This window comes from Apteryx rowi, unplaced genomic scaffold (assembly GCF_003343035.1).
Source record: "Apteryx rowi isolate R43461 unplaced genomic scaffold, aptRow1 scaffold_394, whole genome shotgun sequence".
Classification (NCBI taxonomy): domain Eukaryota; kingdom Metazoa; phylum Chordata; class Aves; order Apterygiformes; family Apterygidae; genus Apteryx; species Apteryx rowi.
Genome location: NW_020450463.1, coordinates 607,834 through 633,719, shown reverse-complemented (window position 1 = coordinate 633,719; position 25,886 = coordinate 607,834). Strand labels below are relative to the sequence as shown.

Below are 25,886 nucleotides of genomic sequence, written 5' to 3'. Positions count from 1 at the left end.
GCGTGCGCTGGGCTCCCGGGTCGCTGCCGGCCCTGGGGCCGCGGGCTGCAGCCTGCCGGGGCCGGCGGGGACGCCGGAGGCTGCTCCGGGAGCGCCAGCGCTTCTGGCAGCGGCTGCTGCGAAATGGGAACAGCCGCATCCATTTCAGCTCCGTTCAAAACGCGGCGGAAAGCCGGTTGGGTGCCAGATGGGATAAGGATGAAGTCGCTGGGGATGAGGAGGTGTGGGGGAATACTTCCAGGCGTCTCGGAGAGCGTTGCCGGCTGCGCGGCGTAGCACGTTGCGTACCGCGCCCAGAGACACTCCAAAGCATTTCTGGGTTTTTAAATAACTTTTTGGCTGCGTGTCTAAGCGCTCGATAGAAACTCTGGTCTTCCACTTGGTGGGCTGGCCTCAGAGGGGGGCAGGGCCGGGTTCGTGAGCCCTTCCGACGGGCTTCCCGGCTGTGCAGTCCGTGTGCGCGCTGCGAACGGAGGAAGCGAGGGTGCCATGGCGGGCCCGAGGCAAGGCAGGGCATCGCTGGCACCGCCAGAAGTGCCACCCGCCTGCTCCGGCTCGAGCGCCCGAGCCTGAACCACGAAGCCTGCTATTCTGACGCGATTTAAGCGTGTGTGTTTTGTGAGCGAACGCGTTAGCTGTCTGGAAAGGTGTTGAAGCGGAGGACTCTGGCGAACACGTTATTCTGCTGCGCTGAAGTTTGCCAGACTTTGGTGAATGTTTAAAGAGGAGCTTCGGAGAGAAAATACCATATGATAACGCTCTGGCCTGTGAGCCAGGATCTGTTCGGGAACTCGGGATCTGCCAGGATAATTGGAATTTGCCGCATGTTGATATAGATGACTTTCAGAAAAGCTTATATCTGCTAATCATACCATAATAACAGTGTGCGAGCTCCAGACTGTAAACCACACATTTCCTACCCAGCTGCGAATATTTAATTCGATAGAAAACATTCCTATTTTAGTGTTAAGAAATAATTCACATCACTGAGGTTGTAATTTATATCATGGCAGCTTGTAGAGAAACCCAGGTATGAGCGAGGTTGAAAAGTTAATTAACGCCTACCGAGACGCAAACGCCGAGGGGACGGCGGCGGCGTGGGGGCGGCGGCGGCGCAGGCAGCCGCCGTGGCAGCCTCCGTATCTTCCGTTCATCGGCAGGGAGCCGAGGGCCGTGGGGCAGGCGGAGGGCGATGGCCCGCGGGAGCCGCCCGGCTGGCATCTGTTCGGAGGTCAGGAGTGGTCTGGGGTTGTTTTTCCTTTGACTTGAGCACAGTTGGGGAACGCGACGCTTTTAGGACTCCCGGCTCCGTTTCTCTTTGCAAAGTGTTCTTTCGCAAAATTGATAATTTGCTTCGGTTGAGAGAGTCTCAAAGGGACTTCACTGTCAAGCTGCTAAAAAGTACAGTTATTTCTCTTTGTCACCCTAACAGCAGCTCCAGATTTGCGCTTTTCCTCACCAAAGAGCTCTCGACAATCAGGTTATTTGGGAAACTGCATTACAAACAATGAAAAATAATCCCATTTCCAGGTGTTTGGTGCTGCAGTGTCCAGGTTGTCGAAACCGCATGGGACGCTTGTGTTTCTCAAATGACATACTTCCTAAAATCTTTTTGCTTGTCTGTTTTTTTTCACTTTGTCATGAGCTGCTATTTATTTTGGAAAGCATCTAGGGTGACAAGGCAGGGTTTGGGCTCGTGATCGAGTCGTCGCGGTCGTCGCGTCTGAGCGAAATTGCTCGCCCTGCAGGAAAGGAAGGCGGGCTCCRGTAATTTGGATTATTCGCCGTAGGCTGCAGACTAGGGTTACGTGCCCTCCCGCAGGCGGAGGCAGTGCCTGTGAAGCAGGTGGTGCGCGGCAGTGCATGAACCGCAGCGACCCGTTTCGGACGTGCACTCGCTAGGATGCCTGTGTGAGTGCTCTTCTATGGAGCGGAGAGCTCGTATTCTGAATTAATGCAGCAGCAGTGACACACCTGAGGGAAGTGATGTTTTCGTGGCAAAGTGTGCTGTTTGCCCTGATTTAAGCTGAGTTAGAGTCGGTGTGCCCACCTGGGAGGTTTTTCCAGAAGAGCCATTCGGGATATAACTGCCGAGGTAGGCAAACTCAAGATGAACAAGCTTGGACAAGACCCATTTTCTTTTCATAGTTATTTACTGACCTATTGCAAAAATGTTGACGTTTCTGGGTGAAATGTGTTTGTGATTACTTACCTTCTGACTTTATTTCAATATTGCCCAACTCAAGATTTTCAAAAGCAGCAGCAGATCTTCCAAAACCATGAGACTGTTTAAAAGATCCCTAATGTATAAATATAAGAAACTTGTTTCTGAGCTGTTACGTGATGCTCAAATCATATTCTCACAGCCACAAGGCCTAGAAACTTTTTACATAAATTCTGAAGAGGCCTCTGTGATGAGAGCGCAACAGCAAGGGACTGGATTTGATAACCCTGGGGATTTCTTCCTGCTTTTCTTTCCTGAGATCATACCAGAAACCGTTGCCTTCAACAGTTGGGCCCTCAGGAAAAGCACCAAAGATTGTGAGGCTCGTCATACAATCCTACATAGCAGCAGCACCATATGCGTGTATTTTTTATTAACCTTCTTTAGAAAGAGTTGGGTGATGAGGGCTTTTCTTGAGGCTGATGTCCCAAATCAAAGTGCTTTACAGGAGAACGGCTCCCCCGGAGCAGAAGTGTGGTAGATTTGGAAGCGCTTGTCGTAATAAGTGGATATTCTGCAATGTATTGGGGCCGAGGATAGTAAAGGGGGCTCGGCATATGAAAACACAGAGTTAATTGGCAAAGAGGCAAGCGCTATGTAGTTCCAAGTTTCAGTGCTAAGGCTGTGCTGAGCTCACTGGGGTGGGTCGGGGCAGCAGGACCACAGGGGTCCGGGTGGCCGAGAACAAGGGTTTGGCCAGTCTTCAAAGACAAGCCCTGACAGAAGGGGCTTGGGGACAGAGAGGAATAGATAAAGACCCAATTTCCCAGAGGTTGGAGGCCAGGGGAAAGACCAGACTATTTAGCCTTACAGGTGATTTTGTTGTTCTTTAAAATGTTTTATTCATAGGGGTGAGTTTGGTCTTGCTGGCAAGACCCATCATGTTTGCGCATTGGTCACAGCACTGAAAAGAAAGGATTTCAGATAGYGAACTCAGTAGAAGATACTGGGCTAAGCACATTAAATACAGAAAATGCTCTACACCTGGCACATAACCTAGTGTGGAAGAACGGGGGATTCTGCCCCAAAAGAGGGAAGGGCCAGCCAGCAGAAGCTGCCTGTTGAGACAAAAAAGGGGTGGAGGTGCAAATAGCACAAAATCCAYAGCTGTTCTGTGTGTTTGCTTCTCTTTTACAATTCAGGGAAGCTAGCATTTTGCCTTACTTTTGAGATGGAGCAAAATGAGAAGCAGTTTCGTCTTTATCTGTGAATTAACATGCAGCTTTTTCTATTCTAAGCCTTTAAAAAGTGATTTTGGTTGTATAACAGCTCCTGGCCTCCCAGCTACTTGAGTAGCTATGATGTTCTTTCAGGAAATCAAGTCATATCTTCCTTTAAAAAGAGCCAACAAATATCTTCCTAACCTGCTGGGAAGGAGCAAAAGACTCCTAGTTACTTCTGATTTGTTTTCTGATTTCCCAACTAACCCTTCTCTATCCAGATAACAAGGCAAGTGTTATCTGGATAACACTTCACACACTCAAATTCTTTGGTTTGGGTTGAAAATGAAGGTTGTGCTCCGGGAACTGCTGAAGTAATCAATAAGCGTCTGTTTCCTTTCTTGAGGGACAAGCAGGGTATTTTGCTGAATATATTTCTCTTCCTCGGAGCAGTCCCATGATCACTGCTTTTCTCTCAAACCTCGCCTATTCCTTGCTGACCCTCAGGCAAGCTGGTTCTCAGATGTGTGTACACACACRCGCACAGTCGCCACCAAAGTGAGAGATCTTTTCTTATATCAGTTCTGCTGCTACGGCTGCTGAAGCTAAACCTTACTCTCCCCTTTCATCTCTTTTTTTWWAAAAAAAAGGCAAAAATAGGTAAAGCAAACCTGTAACTTTGGGTTACAGCAGGTGAGATCCTTTAAGGGGGAGAAGGGCAATGGGCCAGATGTCATTTTGTCAAAGTTCCCAGTAGCCAAACACAGCTCGATCTGATACGTGTCTCTTGGAGCAGATGTTTTGTGGGTATTTCCAGCATAAACCACAAGCAGCAGTATCTTAGGGCATCAGTGGATGACTGTTCTCCACTGTCTACTTGGCCTAAGAAATGTGGATTTTTTTTCCCCAAGAGGCCCCCAGGGTATGTAGTGTTACTGCAGCAGGATTGGGGCTCTGAATCCTTTAAGCTCTGCTTCTGTCTTCGTGGTGGTCAGTGAAAATGGGATTGCTGGAATTCCTGTCTGTCAGCATTCCCGTGTGCTTCTTAAAAAAACTAAATTGCCAGTCAGAGTGGAATGGGTGCATGTTATTTTCTCCTTTTTTTTTCCTGACTTACCTGCATTTTTCTCCTCTTTTGTAGGTATCTGAAGTTCTGCTCACCTTCAAAGAGGTATAAGCACTGAGATTCCCAGGATGTAATAAATACATTACTGTGAGTAGCTTTTTTCCTATTTTACTTTTAAGTGAGAAAGCCAAGCTTGCACAAACAGAAGGAAGATTTAAAAAAAAAAAAAAAAGACACTTTAAGAAATGTTTACAACAAGCAGATCCAGTGTTTTGGAACCAGTTGTATGTCTTTGGCACCTCTTTGCAACCCACAAAATAAAGTCAGCATTGTATTACCACATAGGCTGAATAATTATCTTGCTGCAGATACAAACCACATGAATGTATTTAACTGAGAATATGGTCAACAGAATGGACCATTAGCACCATCTGAAGCTTGTTTATTGTTTTCAAGCCCTACCAGCCATTGAAAGACAAAATCTTGTTGAAGAGTTGAGACAAGGAGTTGTTCTTCAGGAAGAAAGCTTGCATATTATGAAAAGGGAAAAGAACATAGGTTGCCACAAGGTTTTGTGTGTGTGTAAAGCAACCCAGGTCTGTCATCAAAACAGAAAACTGAGTAGCAGTGCAGGTAGGAAGCAGTACCATGCTCCTGCCTGATGAGGCAAAATAACTTCAGAGGAACTTTTACACCGCATGAGACACCTAAATGCCTGGTTCCCTCCCCTTGCCCCAGAGCAGCAGGGGTTGTATCTCGTGTGTTTAAAGAGCAGCGGCACCGTGGGCTTCTCCCCTGTGTTGATGAAGGAGCTGGGGCTGTGGTTGCTCCACCAGCTGCAGCTGGTTTGCAGAATGGCCAGGTGGGACAGCTTGGGCTGTGCTAGGACCAACCACTGCCCTTTTAAGGAAGGCTGGCCAGAGCCTCCCTGCCATGTGTCCCAGTATGAAGGGACGTGCAGGTGGGAGCTTCTCATGTTGGAGCTAGGAGCTGAGATGTGCTACAGAAGAATGGGGCTAAAAGTCAGACTGGATGTTTGGGTGCTGCTGCTCTGCTGATCCAGGCTTGTTTCTCTGTAAGTCCTTTGTGCTGACTCTAGGTGTTAGGAAGCAGTAGGTAACAGCCAAAAGTTAGCTGGTTCAAAACATCAGACTTGGGGTTTAATGACAGCATTGTGCCCAGCTACAGAAAAGTTACATCTAGGGTGAAGAAAGTATATGTGTGTGGTTTTTCTCAGTAGAATAGTTAAATAGTTTTCTTGAGTTTTAAAATCAGTCTGACTCCCATCCCATTTTTACCCATGCTCTATGGTGATAGAAATCTATGGTTACTGGGAAATCAGCAGAATTTTGTTTCCATTTTTATTTCAGTGGCATACAGCCTGTTTTCTATTACACCAACACAAATCTATTTGGGACAGAGCAGAATAAAGCCCCAAATTGAAATCAGCCTTAAAAAAAAAAAAAAATCCTGTGTTTTGTTAACAGGAAAGAAACTGAGTCTAGCAATCTTCAAAAAAATGCTTAAAAATTGCAAAATAAATACCTAGCAGGCATTCAGAAATTGGTAAGGAAAAACCTGCAATAGGGAATCCTATTTTCAGCCTTTTGTGAATGATATTGGAAATTAGTCCAGTAACAGGGAGAAAAGGGACATGAAATTATCATCATTTGTCATCTTTCATATTTATTTTTCCCTCAGCAAGTTTCATAGCTTATGCTTTCCCTTTGAATCAAAAATGTTTTCTCCCAGCTCCTCGTGTTTAAACCACCACGTGAGGCTTGCTAATCAAGCTGTGGGGTTTTTATTTTACGTCAGTTGCTTTTGATGCCTTGCACAGAGCAGACTCTGGCTTCTTTTTCTACAGCTGTGGTGGGAAGAGTAGAAACTGGTTCAAGGAGTAAATTCAGCAGACACAGCTGAGACAGTTGTGGGGTATATCTGTTAAGTGCCATGTTTACATATTATATGTCTCAGAGTATATCCATATGTTAGAAATGCTGTTCACTTGTCTTCCAAGCAAAGTTTGCTGTGGTTTTTTTTTTTCTTTTTTAAAAAAAAAAAGCAAGCAGTGTTGAAATTTGGCATGGTTCTGCTCTGCAAGCATTTCCCAAGTCTGCTGTCCTAATGAATCTCCGTGTCCTAATGAATCTGTGTGCTGTTTGCTGCTGTAAGTGGAATAAAGAAGGAGACTTGTTTTAGTTGTGCGTTCTGCTCTCCAGAGGCAGGCCGGCAGTGCTGGGTAGATGTTGTCCACTAAGTCAAAGCAAAGCGGTGATGCTGAGAGAGGCAGGCAGTCTGCGGGTGCCTCTGGTATATCATAGCTGTGTTAAGAGGGTGAAAGATAAAAACAGACTAGCGTGCTGCTTGGAAGCTGCCCAGGTAACTTGTGAATGTTCTGAGATGGCTCTGAAATTATTGCCATGTGTTGTAGTCATTGCTCAGCAGTGAAAGGAGGCTGTAAATTCCCATTTACCTGTCTCCTAGTACTCTGGCATATGAAACGCTGTTTGACAGAAGCTTGAATGAAGAACTGGGGAATGCAAAATGTCTGCTGTTGCAGCAGGGTGATTGTAAAAAATTATGTGCTGCTCAAAAGGTAGGGGAGAAACTGAAGCTGGGGACCCTTGGTTCCTCTGTATCTGCTCTCTGCATAACATTTTAAAGGACAATACCAAAAAGTATTGGGACCAGGTATTGAAGGATGTGTGCTGTCACCTTGAACCTGGAGAGACTTGATGGAGAAAGAAGACTTTCTTTGCTGTTTTCCCCTCTCCATCTTATTCTCATTTCCTCCCTGAGGACGCGACCTGTTGCTTGACCAAAGGGTGAGGGTGTTCACTTGCAACCCCAGGTGGAAGCTGAATAGGGAACTGCAGGTGGTTGTCTGCCCTTCCCCCTTTCTCAAGGTACTGTCCCCTTACAAGGGGTGGCATTGGGCAATGCGTAAGTTGTTCAGGATGGCTCTGGCCATCACCCATACGTAAGGGAGTTCAAAACCATTGTCAGTTTGCTATGTTATGACTGATCATAAACTGCATTGGTGTGGAGAGATGTGTATGTTCCCAGCTGGCCTGGGAACATGGACTTGAGAAAAGAGACAAGGCTCCAAGAGCTGGGAGCAGCAGTTGCTTCACCTGTTAGACATTAACTCACCTGCTCTTTGTTAACACTCTGCTATTGAACAGAAATATCTATGTTCTTCTGCTCCACTGGGCAAGATCCCATCCACAGGGTTTTGTTCTGTGGGTGACAAGACAGGGCCACCTCCTCATGAGAGAGAAGAGGGGCCAAGCACTGAGAGGAAATGGGGAGACTGTTTCCTTCAGTCTGGGTCCACTCAAGGAGAAATGTCTGCACCTCTGTCATCGTGGTGTAGTTGCTTTCCCACCCTGGGATGCTGTGTATGAGGAAGAGTTGGTGGGCTGGCTACAGATCAGTGTAGCCAGCAGCGTGGGGTCCCTGGGCCAGGCTGTGGCACTGGGCTGCTGAAGTATGGGAGGTCCAGCAAAAACATGCATGTCTCATGTAGTGTGTAGTCAGTGTTTCTCATGAGTAATGTAGAAAATTTTCCAACTGTTTTCTGTAAACAGCTGGATTTTATTTCATTGTGGCTGACCTGCATTCTCATGATGCAGGCTTGAACCAAATCACTCCTGATACCTGGTTGGGAAGCTTGTGTGTGTCATACCATGTGCAGTCTTGAATGTGTGACTGTAAAGGAGGTGCTTGTTGTGGTGGACCATTCCCAGCCAGGTGAGATATGGGTGGATTTGGGGTTTGCAGACTTTAGGGGGTTTTTTTTGTCTTGTATTTGAAGCCTGAGCACTGCATTTACAAACTGCTTCTAACAAAGCAAAGGCAAAGCACAGAGTCTCCGGCAGTGGTGTGTCCTCTGAATGCTGGCACTACATACGGTGATGACTGCAAAACGTGGCAGCGGTGCTGCCACCTCCTCTTGTGTGAGGCGAAAGATTTGGGTCTAGCTGCAGCCTTCCTTGAAGGCTGAAGTGGTCATTGTGCTCTTCACCAGAAAACCCACCTTCTAAACAGTGCGCTCATTGCAAAATCAGTGGCACGTTTCCCCTGTACTCATTGTGCTACTGTTCGGTGGTCTTGGGCAGACTGTATTTAACTTTTAAAAAGGGAGCGGGGGGGTAGAAGTACTGCTGTACCTGAAGAATACAGATGGGGAAGAGGAACTAGTTGGAGAGCAAGAGGAATTTAGTCAGGAGAAGCTAGGTTTAGCTAAACCCCTTCATTCCTCCTTTAATATCAGCTTAGGTGGAGATGGACCACTCTTAGCAGATCACAGGGTGATTCCTCAGCCAGGAGAGGGTGAAGAGATTCTCTCCATATGAGTGTGAACCTGCAGTCAGTCCCATGCAAGCTGGAGAGGAGGGGAAAAGCATGGGTTTTCCAAAAAACTCAGCACTGGCCTGACTTGGACAACCCTGGGGCTGACCCTATCTGGTTTTCCAGCAGCAGCCGCCACCACAGTGGTCCCTCGGGACCTTGCTCAGTAGATGGGAGTTGACAGCACTTGACAAAAAGAAAGCACTTTTTGTTCTGTGGGGATTTTTTTAATTTTTTTGGTAGTGTCTCCTCTTCTTCCCTTTCTTTTCCATTGAGCATGATGTCACAAATGACATCGGTCCAATAACTGCTTGTGGTTGTCATAGTCACAGGCTGTGACACCCAAACAAAGCAGCAGGCAACYGAAGCTGGCATACAAATGCTGTAATACTCATCGCATTCCTTTTGATTAATAAGTACATGGTTAGGGACTTATTTTCCATTGAAAAGTGCTGGGGGAGGGCATTAACAAAACAAAATTGTTGAGGGGGGAGGACAGGTGTCCCTGCCCTGTGTTGAACGGCAAAGCCTCACTTCTCCCTCTTGTCCCTCTTTCCCAAGTTAATGTTATTCTGGGCCTTGACACTTAGACTCCCTCGGGACCCCTGCAGCTGTTCCCGTTGTTGAGATGTGTGGATGAAGCCAAAGGGGAAAGACCCCATCGCCTTTAACAGGGGTCGTGTCCCCAGGTAAAAGCCCCCTGAGGACAGGTAGTGACTGGTGGCCATAGTGGCACCGGGCTGGGAGAGCCGCGTTGGCCGTCTGCATGGTGGCTGCTGGCCAGGCCCTGCTGGTGGAGTGGGGGGTCAAGGACCGGGGGGGCCCGGAGGGCTGAGCTCCCTTCCCCCATGGCAGAAGGAGCCAGCACTGCCTGAATGGGCTCTGTGGCGGCCAAAGTTGCTGCCCCGCAGTGCATGGGAGACTGCACAAGTTGAGGGAGTGGAAGGGCTTTTCAGGTGGAGGATGAGGTGGGTTCCCCCCCCCCCATAAAATAATCTGTTCTGGGCAAGTTGCAGAGCTGTTTTGCACTTGCTAGGCTTAGTCTCCTCTCCTGAGTTTTTGCACAGTTGACCTGATAGTAGGAAGGCACCTGCTGCAAGAAATGATTCCCAAAAAAAAAACTTACAGAAATAGATCTGGTGCAAGTTGTGTGTGTGGCAAGAACCTAAGGTGGGTGATCAGGACCCGCTGGGAACGAGCTGCGTAACCCTCTCCTCGCTGCTGGCGCACGGGGAGCCATCGCTGGAGCTGCTCTCACCAGAACCTTACGTTGCCCAGGGCTTTCGTTTAGCCCCCGCTCSGTGTACCTACGGGGACGTGCAGACCAAGAGCCCTCTGGCATGGCTTCCTCAAAGTAGTTGGGCACGCGATTTCTGTGCTTAGCCTGATAACTAGCCAATGCTGCCCGAACTGGGGCAGCCGAGAGGCGTCTGCCGTAGCAAGGAGGGCAGAGTCCAGCACCCGCGCGACTGCTTTGCGACTACTGATTCAGCAGCTCGGCGCTGCTGTTGCCGCTATGGCAGGCCCTTGCAGGGGGGCGCTCATTATATAATAGCTAGTGGTTGATTAATATGCTGTGAGTCAGAAACACCAGGGTATTTTAGCTTTCTCTAGTTGCTATGGTAACATTATTTTAACAAATAGCTTTTTAATATTTAATTAAAACTCTGCTTTTGGCAAGCTGGAGTAAGAACTATTACAATTGCTACTACAAAGGGTTAGCAGTGAAGTGTATTTCAGAGCCACGATTTTTGGTTGCTTTTGTTTTGTTTTTTTGTCGTCATCCCCCCCCCCCCCGGAACTGTCAGCTTCCTTTTTTTAAAAAATAAATAAATAAAATCACTGTAATTCATTAGTTGTGAGAAACGTATGCCTGTTCCCAAGACACAAAGCAAATGTAATGCAAATCAGCAGTTACACTTCACAATTGAAGGTTGTCACTTCTTTAATGTATAATGTCAAGCTCGCTATATAAGGACAGAGTGGTGTGATAGCACTTATTAAACTCTTCTTTGTCATTGGAGTTCCTTGCTCTACCTTTGCCTGCCTGATGAGATCATTCTCATTTTGTTTGCTTCGTGTTCCCTCTGTGTCAGGTCAGATGCTTTTCCCTCGGCAGCTTGTAGAGGAGGTTGGTGCTGTGTCCAGATCAGGCTCTGGAATGAGTCCTAGTCTTTTTTTAGGTGAGCTCCGCTGCTCCCTAATAGTGAAAGATTCAACAGTGGAGACAAATGAACAGAGAACTCGGTCTCAAGAGAAAAATAAATATTTAACAGTGCTCTCTGTAAATACCTCTTATTTATAGAACACTTACAGGTTCTATCATGCTTGGTAAATGTGGATACTTCTATGCAGGGATCCTACCTTGAGGGACATAGTGGCTACTTAATGTCATTTGTGATACAATAACGAAATAAATGTGTCAGTTGCATGGGATTCCCTCCCAGCCCCTATTTTCCATGATTACCATCAATATTGCACACTTTGTATCTATCTGAATCACATCCCTTAGATTCATTACTTGGAAAATAACACCTTCATTTCTTGAAGGGAGGGGAAGGCTATTTAGTGTTTTGACTTATTTGAAAGAGTCTGATGTTATAGGTAGTGCCATCAYGTACCGCTGTGGTGTCTTGCCAGGTCCCTGGCTTTGATGCACTTGCCCTCTTGCGCTCCCAAAGGCTGGGATGGTGCTGTAATCCCATCTCTTGCACAAGGGAAGGTAGACCCAGAGACAGACAGACAAAGTTTCTCACCTTGGCTAACTCTAGCTGCCTGAAAGTTGAGCAGTTATTTTACGCTAGCTGTCTATGCCACCTCTGTAATCAGCTGAGAGACCGTACTATTTCCAGACATGTTTCATCCTACCTCAAGATAAATGTTCAAGAYAGGCAGCCGATAACCCTCGGTGGGTGACCCCTCTGCCCACGAGTGATGAGGTCATATGTTGGGTGGCAAAAGTTTGGTAGGAGAAGTGCTGTCCTATGTGAAAGCCTGCAGGCTTTTTGTGCCTGTTTCTGTAGGTAGTCCCAGGCTAGAGGGTGTTCTCGTTCTTTGTGCTGGTGAGGTCACAGTAATTTTGGGTTCCCCTTCCAAAGTAGCACAATTAATCTGTTGCACACTGTTCACGCATGGGTGTTAAGGCTTAAACAGCCCAGAGGGTTATGCAAACCCACTCTCTAGACATGTCARCTAAGGTACAAAAGACTTGCCAAAACTCTTCAAGCAAGCCAGGAAGAGAACCAGGGCTCTCCTTCYTATTTATGCTAAAACCATGCTACTGCAACCGTGATGACAGTGGTAATGTTATTGCTGCTGTAATACTGCAAACGGCAGGTGTTTTAGATGGTTCTTTAAAATGTTATTAGTTGCAGCTGCTTTTTTTTTTTTTTTTGTATGATAAACACAGGTCTGTGTTTAAAACTTTGTGCCAGCTGGTGGCTCTTCCGATCAGTTGGAGGGGATCCCGGGATGTGCCAGAAGCTGTGGTTAGAGCAGGGTCCCTTGGCAGACAGTRACAAGCGGAGGTTTTGGCAGGGCAGCACGTGGCTCCCAGCAGAGCTCATGGTTGCGCAGGTTAGGTGTTTGTAAGGCTTGCAGGTTCCCGCAGGGGTCTAAGAAGGTGTCCTTTTTTTCTTCTGCCAGTAGTGAACTGAGACTTTGCTGCTGCAAAATCAAACTCGATTGGTTTCACGGCAAATGGGGATCTTCCCGAGGCTTGTAGAGCAGCAGCAGGGCCCGGCTCTGCGGATGAATTGAGGCAGGTCCTGCCATGCCGAAGGGGCAGCAGGGAAGGAAGCGCGGTGCCTGGCGTGGGGGGAGCTGACAAACAGGTGGATGAAGCTGGCACTGCTGGTGGAGCGGAGGCAGCRAGTGTCGATACGTTAACAAACAGGATCAGACAACTGCAAAGGGGCGAGAAGGGCTGCAAAGTTTGACTCTACCTCACCGGAACAAGGGGAGCTTGCRGGGAGGCTCTTTGGGAGGAGATGGGAGATGGTGACTAGCGCGGGTAGTGATCCATGCTAGCYCTTTCGAGCCCATTAGGGTGGGATGGGGGGTAAAGTAGCTTCCTGCTGAGGTGTAGGAGAAGTRACCGCCAGGTGCGGGTCTGAGGGGCACGGCCAAGAGCCGGGATATCGACAGTGCAGCAGAAGGGAGGGAGAAAAGGAAAGGTCAGCAGCTTGGTTTGCCCCAAGCAGAGGTGCCTGAAGAGGCACGCAGCAGGCCGTATGGGGGGATTGCTGTGCCAGCAGGGTACGTGGTGAAGCAGGACCTAGGCCATTAGAGATTTGGGAGATTTCTGATGCCAGTTCAGAGTGCCATGTTGTGTGGCAGCTTCAGCTCTGCCTGGAAAAAGGAAAYTAAAATAGCTCTTGAGGAAGAAATTAAATTTCTTTAGGAGAAAAAGCAGAGACAAGAGCTTATATTTTTTGTTTGGGTATGCTAGAAAGTTTCGCTGAAGAAGCTGTGTTGAGCTGAAGTGTGATATATGAGGGAAATAAAAGGTCTGCTGCAGACACAGGCAGGTTAAAAAGTGTTTCCAGGCCAGGTCCCTGGCTAGGCATCCAGAGCTCGTTCAACCTCCTCGTCAGCATGGGGCTACTGCAGCACAGTGCGCTCTGTAGGGTTTCGCCTTGCAGTGAGTTTGGGTGGGCACCTCGCTTTGAGAGAGGAATAACGCGAACTGTGGCAGGCTCTGCTGCTGCTGCCCTTCGTGCCAAGGGGGGATCTGAGCTCGCGGAAAGGAGCAGAGGGTCCATCTCCAGAGTGACCGCTGAGCGACTGAGGTGACGGGGCTCCCAGAAACGGGGGAGCCCGGGCGCCCTTCCTCTCCACGGTGGTTTAGCATCCCTGTACTCACCTGCACGCACCTTGTACGCCCGTTCTGTAATCCACCCCACACCCCTGTGTAATGTGCGCAGAGCCTCTTCCCTTCCCAGCAGCCTTGCTCCCTGGGCTGAAGCAAAGCTAACCTGGGGTTTGCTTCCCTTCCTCTTCTGGAGTCACACGCGATTTAAAACACATGCTGCTTTCACGTCCACCTGGTAAGCGAGAACATCAAGGGAGTGAATAGAAAGAGGCAGGTAAATTGAAAGGGGGAGATGGGAAGTGGCAAAGATCCCAAGGGATTTTCCTGGAGGCTGTGCCCCCTCCCTGGATACCATCTCCATCCCATCCTTGCCTCTCTCTTATCCACCCTCCTGCTGCCGCAGGTTGCTTCCGGTAGTGTGGCCTTCTCGGAGCACTCACGTGCCTGTTGGAAGCTAGGGAGGCTTGATATCCTGAAGGAAGCAGCTCTTAAATCTGTGACTGTCACGTGTTAGCGAACGTGTTTCTGCCTTGAAACTCGGTGTCACATGAGTATCACATGGTTTCCATCGTGCTTGGTTTCATGCCATGCAGCTCTGAGATCAGCGCTGGATGGTGTGTATCTAGTCGCAGTTTTGCACTTGGTGGAGTTAGGCTAGTACATCGCACATGCGTTGAGCGCAGTAGTGGTCTCTGAGCTTTCTCAGCTTTCACTGTCAGCATTAGTCATGACTCAGGTATAAACAGATCTGGCACGTCTCCTGTCTGCCCTTCGCAAAGCACAGCTTCCCGCTTGCATGTCTTCAACCAGGCTGCGAGCGTGCTTGCTGCTCTCTGAAATCCAGCCAGGATTGCTCGGGATGAATCAAACCCAGCAGCTTTCAGAGTGGCTGCTTTTCAGATGTTACGGTGAACATGAGTAGGAAGGGCAAGTGYGTACAGTGTTCACGATCTCTTACAGAGGGAGACTAAAGCTCCAGCAGTATAGGGAATTGTGTTGCATTTATTGTGCTTTTCAAACTGTATTCAYGTGTGAGGAGGAATAGGAATTTCTTACCACAAAGGGGTGGGGTTTTTTCTTCTCTTTTAAAACATTCAATGGATTCCTATTCCTGGTGTGACCTTCTTTTCTGATGGCTTTCTCATATGTCAAAGAGCCTGCTGAGTGACCACGAACAGACCATTGCTGTGATGCTAGAGGAGTGCAGAAAAGCATTCGCTTCCTTCTTTGATCTTGCTTCTGTTGAAGTCGGTACCAAATTTCAGAGGACTTCAATGAGCCAGGATCAGCCCCTTTAAAAATATTTGCAAGGCACTAGAAAAAAAGCACTTTCAAGAAGGTGAGAAGAATGCTATAAGTGCCTGAATGCACCATTAATAAGGGTTGTTTTATTATAAACACATTCCCTTTTGGTGCATRTTATCAAAAGGAAGGGAACTTCAGCCTTCTGCAGCAGCAGTGCAACGCGTGCTGCTGCCTGTTGTCACAAGTTGTGTTTTGGTCTGTTACTATAGAAATAGCGCTGYTCCTTTTCATAGGAGAAAATCTGAAGGCAACTTGCTTCACTGTCTGTGAAAACTCGAAGTACGCGTTTCATGCATGTCGTGAGGATCTCCAAGTATCTCTTTCCAGACATGTCATTTGGGCTAACTGGTGGTTGCTTGCACTGGACTTGCGTTAGTCCTGAATGATGGAGGCAGCAGAGAAATCGGGGTTAGGCCCTGTATCTTAAAAGTGGTATAAAGCTACTAGAGTTTGTAATAGTTTATACCATTTTCGGGGATCCAAGGGACAGTTTGTGAGCTTAAGAAGGTGGGGGGTTATGTTTGCATTTGCTTCCACGTTTGTATAACCATGGTGGCAGGGCGGTGCAGGCAGAGGAGGGCTGTCATGCACGTCTCCCTTCCTAACGCAGAACCGACTCTGACACGTCTCTAAGCCTGAGGCCGGCAAGGCAAAAGAAACGTGCTCAGCCCCGGCGATGGCCTCTTCGCCGCCCTCCCAATAGCCACGTGGCTGGTGCAGCACACGGCAGGACTGCCTTGTCGGAGAGGTGATAAACGGGAAGGAGGGAGCTCAGGCGGCTGCRGAGCAGCTGCCACGATGGCAGCGGAGGGGAAAACGTTCAGTAGGTCAACTGCAGTTGGTTTTGGGGAGGTAGGTGATGCTAAAAAAGTGTTTGAACAGCAAAACAAATAGCACGCTCAGGCTRAGAATGGATATTTTGAGAGTTTGGGGGGGGGTTTTGTTTGTTTTTTTGTAATCAGCTTATTAATCTCATTTACAGGGATGAGAATTTCTGCATTTGTACGCAAGCAGATCTCGTAGTAGTATCCCTTGCATTACAAAAGCTTTGCAGTGGAGCGTGTGGAGCTTGGTGGGGGCAGTGGGGCAGCTCAGATGTTCCAGTGGCTGCTTTTGCTCAGGTTCCTGCGGGGGGTGTCAGCTTGGCACCTTCCTCATTCCCCTCTCTGCCCAGCCAGCCGGGTGCCCCTCCACTGACAGTAGCTCGCAGAGATGGAGGCCCCTGGTGTCCATGAGCCAGGCTCRCGGCACTGCCCCTTCCCGCGCACAGCCTCTGTCACCATTTATCAACCACTCTTCAAGTCACCAGCTCGGGCCGTGGCCTAGTTTGCAGATTACCTTCTGCTTCGTTACGTCCTGCTGCCATAGCACAACGTGCTGCTGCACTTGTGATCCCGTTGAACTGCCCTTCTGTCCTGCTTATTCATGATTTTATYGCTTCCTAGATCTGGCGGTTTTATTTAGAAGTCTTCATAGCCAGTAAAAAAATTCTAATAGACTTAGGAAATTATGCTGTAAAGCAGAATCCCTGTCTGCTTGTTTCTGTCTCATCATTTTTTAATGTCTCTTATCTCTCAGCTAATACACAGTGTGTCTATCAAGTCTCTGGACAGTAATACATACGTATTTAAAATGTTGCTTCTCCTCCGAATAGACGCAAAGGCAGTGCTTCTCTTGTGCTCAGTACAGTGGCACGATATTGGGACATCGGTGCAGCAGAGTCTATCGTCCTGGCTCTTGTTCTGAGATTTCTCCACAACATCTTGAGCATTAGGGGATGCGGTATCAGCTGTTTTCTGGCTATTGAAATCCTCCCTTAAAATGTGCTGCTTTTGTGATGCTTTCAAACCTGAAAATTTCACAACAAATGCCGATTTCAAAATACATCAATTCTTATCCGTTGCACTGTGTTTCTGTGGCCTCTGTCTGGCTTAGTGTCTGGTCATGCRAAGGCTCCTCATGTGAGTTGATTGCCCCAGTGTGCTCACGTTTGGTGATAATTGCGGTGTTTGCTCACAGACAGGCCCATTTGGAGGGAGAAGCCGTCCTCCTTTGTGCAGCCCCATCAGTTGCTATCAATCAACTCATTTTCTTTTTCATGAGTCTCTAACAGGATTAGTCTTGCTAACACCATCCAACTCCACTCTTTGTGCCTCTGTGCTTTTCCTCAAACATTAAATCTTAAGATCTGCAAAAGGAGGACGATTCTAGGTGTCACCTACCAGGAAATAGTGATATTCAAAGAGTTCAAGTAATTAGCTGCGCTTTCCTTTAGATAACACCTAATCTATTTGAGCAAAGGAGCCAGTCRTCCTGTTTGCTTCAGTATGGCTAGTTGAGGTGTTATATAAAGATCTCGGTATGTGTGCTGGCGTTTTCCCTTGCTCTTCTCGCTTGTGGGAGCCTTGGCATGGATAGCAGTGCAGACCTAGATAACATCATAGTTGGCGTATTTACCAGTGTGTAATATCAGTGCTGTGTTGTACACCTGTACAAAATGCGTAAGACTTATTTTTCCAGGACACTCAGCTCCTGAGGGCCCTATTAATCTGTTTGGGAGACTTGCATACTGAATGTATTTAAAAACTAGTTGGTGGCTGCTTTAGGAAAGCCAGCTTTTATTCCAAGCAACTGGAAGTTCTTCAAGGGGAGGTGTCACATTCCTTTGAGTGAATTTGGTGAATTTTTTTATTTAGCCCAAATGGGTGACTGATAGTGTATGGCTACATGGATGCACAGTGGTGGCCTGTGCATCCTTTCCCATGTGGATTACCGGGGATGACTGGTGTTTCTCTGCTGCTCCTTGTCAGAGATCCTCTTGGATAGAGGACTGGTGCCAAATTATGTGTCTTCAGCACAGCAGTGGTTAGCTCAAGGTGAGAAGGTCTCATAAAATCTGGGATGGTGGTTGCCTCTTAGCCAAGGTTGGAAGTCACTATGATTGACTCCACTTGCTCTGTGCTTTCTGCAGGGCAGGAGCACCCTCAGCTCTCTGCCTTCACTGGGCTGAAGGGATTGAACAAAATTGTCTCACTGCATGAGTTGGAATGGATGATGCTGCCGGGCAAATTGTTTTTTAAGCTTAAACCTACAATGGGCTATTATCAGACAGTCGCACTAGCTGTTGCTTGTTGTTCCTGAGCTGCCAATCATAACACATCCAGCTTACTGCTCAAAATTACTATTTTTATCATAGTATAAACAGATAGTGAAGAGTTTCGAAGAGGATGTGTTGACTCATGGGGACAGCAGTATTTAGGTTTTTTGTTTGTTTGTTTGTTTTTTCTTTTTTTAAACCTTCAAAGCAGTTCACAGCTAATAATCCTGTACTCACCCTTGAGGAAGGAAAGACTGTAAAGTCTTTGGCACAGGGATTGGTTTTGTCTGTTTTGTAGCACTGAGGTTGTGATTTGGAAATACTATTGATCTGATAAAACGTTCTTGCTATACATGTCCTAYGTAATAATTATATGGGAAAACCATTTTAAGTGAATTTCTCAAAAAACACTAGAGAAGTTACTGGGATGAGGACACTTCTAGTGTTAAAATTAAATAATATCCTGCCTTTCTCAAATTCATGCAAAGAAGCTTTATCCATCTGAGGAGGGTTTTTCTGTTGTTAAAATTCCATAAATCTGCATGGGAGATCTTAACGTTGGATGAGGGCTGTGTGACTAAATGAGGCATTTCTGAGTTGATTTGTAAATTGAAGTATAAGAAAATAAAGGTTCTCTTGGCTTGTTGCATTACCAGAGTATATTTGAACCAGTGCTGCATGTCATTAAACATATGGTGAATCATTTGACATATATGCCAAAAAGAGTCTGAGATAATGGGACCAAAATGTCATTTAGTAATAGTATTCACATAATGGAGTAATTTCCTGGAATATAATCTACAGGGAATATAAAATGAAAATTGAAAAAGTATTCTCACTTCTATCTTGCCCCTTGTGAAGTACCACCACGATGAATTGTTAACCCCTTGGTCATCCACACAGCAAGTCAGAAATGTTAGGTTTCTTGTTGTGTCTCAAGCGCTTCTTTGTGCATCAACTTCACCGGCTCAAGAGCAAAATGAATTTGCGTGCTGTCCGTTTGTGTTGTCACTACGTCTATACTGTGTATAGTGAAGGTCCCTCATATAATCTGTAGTTATGGACATCATATGGGTCATACTTAATGGCTATCAATTGTGTTCTCCTGAAACAGTAATTATTTTGAGCACTATCAATGCCACATAACAGATCCAAAAAGATTCTCTGGGATTGTTTTGGTTTCATAGGATATGTTCAACTGATGTACATTGCATGGAGTTAAATGTGTAGTGAACCAGTGCTGGCACAAGCAATGTGACATCTTCCAGGGATTTTTACACTAGATTTTATTTTCTTTTAAGGTGTGTAATTATTGTAACCTATCACAAAACTGCAGTAATTATGAGATTGCTGAGGTTGCAGGTAGGGTTTTCTGAAAGTCAGCTACCAAATCTGCAGTCGATGTTTTAAACATTGACTTTAGCTTCTAGCAAACCTTCTTTAACTTCAACTATGCTTGAGTCAAGTGGCTAATTTACTGAGAACTCTTAGGGGATTCACTCTGTTTATCCAGTCCTGACTGGACCTGATTGGAAAAGCATTGTGATGGAATTTGAAAGAAAAGCAGAATGTGGATTTTTTTTTTTGTACTGTTTTGGGGGGAGGAAGTCTTGGGAGTATTTATCTATGTGTAGGTGCATATTGCTAGCAAAAATACAGCAAAGAATGTGTTTTATCGTTGCTGCCTTGGCCAACATGCTGCACCTTCAGAGCTAAAATAGGCAAGTTTGCAGTTTGGGCTAAAAACAAGGCAGGAGTGAAGGGACACCTGCAGCTCCTGTACATTAGGCATGGAAAGGAAAGCCTCATGCACACTGACTGGTGGTTTACATCTCCACGGGTAGGTAGATGAGGTGAAGAGGGTTAAAGATGCTGTTGTAGATTTGGATGATCCTTTTTGTTTGGAAAACACGGTGGATGGCGCTTGCGGAGCATCAAGTTTTTCTCGCAGCCCTGTAATCTGTCTTGGTCCTTGACCATGCCGGGGCGTCAGGGCAGCGTTGTGATCTGGGCATGCACCATGGGGGCCATGATGGACAGAGGCTTCCCCTGTGCCGAGGCTGGACCCAGCCGTGATGAGGCCGGCTCTGCACCATGCGCAGCAGGAGCAGAGTCCAGGTGGCCAGTGTGCAAATCCCGGAAGGTGTTGGCTGCTGCTGGGATGCCCAAAATGTCATAGGCTCAAGCATGGGGTTTCTCAGCAGCCAGGGAGCCCCACTTCTGCGACCTCGGGCCAGGATGTGTTGCAGGTTTCCTCTGCTCTCTTCTCCCATTCCTGCTGAGCTTTGGGAGAAGACAAGAGGATGCCGGTGGCATTGAATTCAGGAGGACAGATTGTAGGAAATTGGAGGGAAAAGCAACTTCCTTATTTATTCTCCTCTTCCCTTTTCTCCAAGCCCTTGTGACCCCTTGCTGCTGTCTTCTTTCTCTCGCCTTSCCTTTGTCAGCAACCCAGCAGCCTGGCGGCCAGATGAGGTGCAACCCAACAACCACCGTTTTCATCATCTACCTACAAATCACTCCTTTTCCCCCTCTCTCCCCAGCTGAAAAACCCTGTGCTATAATGCATGTGGTTGAAACAAATTAAAAAACAAATTGGTGGCCCCACCAGGATAAATGCTATATTAAAATCACACATGTAATGTAATCAAAGCTTTGGTGTAAGCAGGGGAGATAGAAAATGCCCTGCTGACCTAATGCCCATTAAAAAAATCTGTAGCTGGTGTCAATGGGATGCCTTTTTCTTTTTCCTTTCTTCCCTTTTTCTATCACTTCTGTGCTCTATCTTCATAAGAACTTCAGTGCTGCATTAAAGAGATTATAGGTGCTTTTCATCTTTATCTTTTTTCCCCCCAATTTTGCTTTTTCCTAGCAAGCCTCAGGGGGTTTAGTAGTATTACGGTTTTTTAAGCAATTGATTTATAGCTCACCTACCTGCTGGGAAAGATTGACCTACTCCTGTGCACCTTCAGAGAGCCCTTCTTTTGAGTCACTCGGGACTGGGAGCAAACGGAGGGCTGGGTTCAAAGGTGCTCCTTTCCTGGTGCTAGCTGCCCCTGAAGGAAATGGTGATGACGTGCTGTTTTTTATAACTCAATATAAATTGCATGTGTGTATGTTGAACTAGCATTGTCCAAGGAGGAAAGGCTCTTTTTAAACTAACACCCTCTTGTTTTCTTACTCTGGATCTGGTAGAAATCTCATCTTGCTTTTCCTTCCCTCTTCCTCCCCCAGTATGTTTGCCATAAAAAGCCTCAGACAGTGCTTTGGTTCCTCTAAAATGTGAGGCTTGGATCGCGTCCAAGGCTCCTTTCAGTGGGTTAAATAATTTGTGGTTCTCCTTCAAGTTTACTGCCCTAGTCTGTGTCGTAGCTCACTGTTGCTGCATGTCCAGGACAGGCACCGCAAGGTCAGCAGCATTCTTGCAGCTCTGTGCTGATAAATGAGCTGGGAAGGACCTCTTTCACAACACTCAGTATGCAACGAATTTAAGCGTACCGCATGAGCCATCCTATTGTTCAGCTTTTGAAGTGCTAAGGAGATATCCTTGGGCAGTCTGGAAAGGGGAATTTTTCAGCTCCTGCKGTCCGATACCAACATTAAATTGTTTCACCTTTGAGCAAATTTTTAGTGTCAGGGTAACTGCTCTCCATCTTTTCAAAAGGATGAATTGGACTGCACTGAATATCCTGGGCCAGATCCCCCGCTTTTATAGTTTGGTCTAAAACCACTGACCTCAGCAGAGTTAGGCTGACTTACTCCAGAAAAGGAGCAAAATCTGTCCTGCTCTTGTTTAAACTGGGTTTTGAAAGAATAAGATCTGGAATTAAAAACAAATGATGAAAAGAAAACAAACGAGCCCTTTTCTACTTGTCTTGCTAGACCTGATAGTAAGGGTCTCACTCCCTGGTGCAACAAACTGTAGAAGTCCCATGGACATAGCCCCTGAGCTCTTTTTGTTTAGTGTCGCCTTCCATCACTACAAAACAGTTGGAGATGCTGCATCAGAGCTTTGGCAGGTGACAAAAGGGACTAACAAAGACTATGTGGCCCCATTCGAAAGAAGAATCAACTTGGGGTGATCTGTCTTGCCTGTCCCACCCCTTCTTGCGCAGCCAAGTATGGTCTGGACATAGCTAACCTCCTGTGCGAGCCACCAGTATTTTGAGAGTAGATGTCTAGGAGCCGACTTCAGCAGCTTGATCCAGTTTCTCAGCAGTGTTGTGTGCAATTGTGTTGTGTTTCATCACATTCACTTTATTTTAATTCTCTGTTAAGAGAGGACTCTTTGATTTAATGATGATTTTTTCCATTACAGTTTCTGCAGCCTTTTCAAAYTCCCTGGCTACTTTCCCTCCTTTTGCAGTACCTCACATAGGATAACTCTTCTTTAGAAATGGGATCTTTCAAAAGGAAAGTGGAGGCACAACTCGCCCTGTGCCTGGCCCATGTGAGAGCGAAGGGATTTTAAGGGCTCCTTGTTTGCAGTATCTCCAATTTCTGCCCTTTCACCCCTCCTCGTGAGGCCATGAGAAATACCAGTAAATTGAATTCATCAGGTCATATCAGGCCCAATTACTTCCAAAGCCAGAAACACCCTTCCTCTGCAGAGGCTGCCTCACAGGTGTATTTTTAAAGGTTGTCTCGCCCAAGACAGGACCTACATGAGTAATTTGCCCTGTTTCTTCTGACCAAGCTTCCTTAACCCCCTTGCTATTCTGGTGGGGGTGGAGAAGGCAAAAGGCATCAGAGGGGAAGCAGGTCACTTCCACAAGACAAATCATGAAGACAAAAGGAATTTCTGGGAGAAAAGAAATAGGTAACTCAAGAATTAGATTTATTTTTCTTAGATTCCTCTTTCAGGTGAGGAACATAAAGTCTTGATCTAATTCACTGAGTATCACACAACAGTCTTGAGACTAGAGTTGCTTCAGGAAATCTTTCTGACCAATTGTTTATCCATCAGAAGAAAGCTGATCTACTGAAAAAATTCTTTACAGAAGTGTGTGCTTTGAAGCTTTTGTCAAGAAAGGCGCCTGAAGCACCAAATGGATTTGAGAGAGGATGGTCTGAATGCTCCTCAGAGACATGGCTTCAAGTCCCTGCTCCGGCCTGAAGAGAGTAGGGAGTTGGACCTCAGGTCTCTGCCATCCTTGGCCTTAACTGTTGGACTGTTGTCTCTCCCCTTCCCCCTTTTTATTTGGGTTTGGGGTGAGGGGCAGTTAGAAAAGGGGGTGTGGGGGGGGGGAGCTCTCACTCTTATTCAGCCAAAGGAACATATTTTTTTTCTAAACCTCAAACTGTTGTGAAATCAAACTTTCACATAAAGCCTCAGGAAGAATAACCCTGGACTGCTCCAGGATGGGTAATTGTAGTGCTTAAGGCAGAATCTTGCAGGTGATGAGCAGCAGAGAGAATGCTGTTGGGGAGAAAAAAAATCCTTGGGAGCTGGCTTGTGTCAGCTCTGGATCCCAAGCGGTTACACAAAGGATTTGGCTGCATGGCTGGATTGAAGAATAGCCAAAGACAAGATGTGCCTGGAGGCCTTAGCTCCCACAGATGTCTGGGGATGCTGAATTTCTAAAGTATTCATTGAAGGGCAGGGTGGAGGCGATGTTTCAGAGAAAAATGTGTGGTGGCAAAGGCAAGCTTGAAAGCATAGCCTGTATTTAACTGATGCTGCAGCAGCTGCAGGTTGGTGCTAGCAGAACATCAGGTGCAGCAGCCAGCGATGGCTATCGGAGGCAGAGAGGGAGCTCACAAGGGCCCTGCCCTCGGCGGCCGCCTGCAGCAGCCACGCTTCCAGCAAGGTGGTCCTGCTAGTGCTGGGAGGAGCAAGGGCTTCTCTCCGAAAGAAGATATTCCCATCAGTGAGCTTTTCACAGTCGCAAAAATATAGTGTGTATATTGACTATGCACAAAAAAAAGCCTGCAAATGACTGAGCAGCTGGTTAACAGTTTGAGATAAGATGCGTTTCAGTAGCAAGGCTGTAAAAGTGTTGYCTTTCTCTGATATCTTCAGTGTTCTGGGGCAGCAAGGTTGTTGGGCTAGAGGAAACAGCTGGAGCTTTTTAGCATGGTCTTCTCCTTGCCCTTCTTCCTCTTTTTGTAGCTAGGTCCACGCAGAAAAGCACTGGTGCGCTAGTGGGTTGCCATGGAAGGAACTGCCACATTGCACTGAGTTTGTGCTGCCTTGTTGTTGGTTATTTCTTTAAAGAAAAGCAGGAGAAATTCTCACAAACATAATAAAACAGGGAGACAACCCAAATCAGCCCAAGCTGGCCACAAAATCAGCAGCTCTTGAAATTGTGCAGCAAGTTAGGGATGATTTTCTCCCCCACCCCCTCCTTCCCTTGGAAGGAGCGCACATGGGTTTTGGCAAACAAATACTGCGTATTAGTGTCACACTTGGGTTTTGACGACTGGTTGGTTGGAGCCTGTTTTGGAGCACAGGGGAAAGAAGGGGGAGGAGTGTGAGCTGAAGCGAGGGAGGAACGAGTGGATATTCTGGTCTCTGAGCCTCAGACCTGTCTCTGGCCACTTCCTTGCTTTTCACGCTCTGTGGTCCTGGCACGCCGTGTTATGTATTATTAACATATTGTGTTGGAGGAGATATGCCTTTTAACTTCTTGTCAAAGTCAGCTGTTAGCATTGCCGGGCAAAGCGGAGATGATTTCTGTGTTCTCGCCCTGTGATTGATGTTGGATTTTGGGGGTTCTTGGACACGCAGATCTTGCGAGCCGTTCCCGACCGCCTGCTGTGGCGGTGGTGACGCTTGGGTGCTGCAGGATTGCAGTCTGGCTGGAGAGGCAGTGCCGGCTGCCCGAATGACAGGGGTTTTTTTGGAAACGGTGAGACTTAGCGCTTTGGTAACACCTTCCCTGTGCGGACCTCGAAGCGCCTCGCAGGCAAACGAGCCGCGCAGCATTCCTGCAGAGCCAGCGCCTGCGCCGCACTGCGCGCCGCTCACCAAGGCAGGCAGAAAGAGGTTAACGCTTTCCTTTCTCCTTCCCTTTGGCCTTCTTGAACAATTTAGCGAGAAGATGATCCACGAGGCCGGCAGCCAGAGGAGAGCTTTGGAGTGTAGTGCAGAAGGGGGAGGCAGGTTGAGAGAGGAACATGAGTCACCTAAGAGGAAAACTGAACTAATGAGTCTTATGGGATGCTACAAACTTTAGCTCAGGTCTTGCTTGCCTTCTGTTGACCTAGATAGCGGCAAGATTAGCTGTCGTTTGAGTTAATTCCCATTTTTGTACTTCTGCCTGCCTATGGTTTCTTTATTGTTGCGTTTTGCTCAATCTGGTGTAGTCTTTTTGGAGAATAGCTGTTAGAACTTCGCTTTTGGGGGAGAATCAATTATGCCTATGAAATTATTCAGAAATAATTCGTTCAGCTGCCTTCTTAATGGAGTGAAATTGCTCAGTGACAGATTTCTGACATACCAAAAGGCAATCTGAAATAATCAGTTGACCTCGTAAGAGGCAACTTAAGATGTGTTCCCCTAGGGAGTCATTTTTTCATGTGGATAAGCCAGCCTTTGCTTTTGAAAATGAGGTTCCTCCTCCTCGCCAGGAATGGGGAGGAGAAGAAACCCAGCTTCAAAAAAAAAAAAAAAAAAAAAACTTTAGACAAATATTCCTTCGTAAGAAACTGTTGTAATAAGCAGTTCCCCTTTTTCTGTGTTTCTGAAGTGTTGCTCAAGAAACATTGTTACAATTTGTTCATCTGGACACGCTGTGAAGTAGCCCGAGGGGAACCGGGCACCAGGGAGACAAGGAGGCTGGTGCCTGCGATGACTTTTTTTTTTTCTTTTGCATGGGGAATAGTAAGTATGCCCGAATTAAAGCGGTGGGAGGAGACAGGAG

General features: G+C 46.9%; 1 protein-coding gene across 1 annotated transcript in view; it reads left to right on the top strand.

Annotated features, from left to right (window-relative positions):
- The first annotated feature begins 4,523 nt into the window (after positions 1 to 4,523).
- ZHX2 (zinc fingers and homeoboxes 2) overlaps positions 4,524 to 25,886 on the top strand; it is a 46,559-nt gene continuing 25,196 nt past the window's right edge. The window contains exon 1 of the mRNA XM_026074668.1: positions 4,524 to 4,597. The gene's annotated coding sequence lies outside the window, so the exon portion shown is untranslated. The remainder of the gene's footprint in view (positions 4,598 to 25,886) is intronic.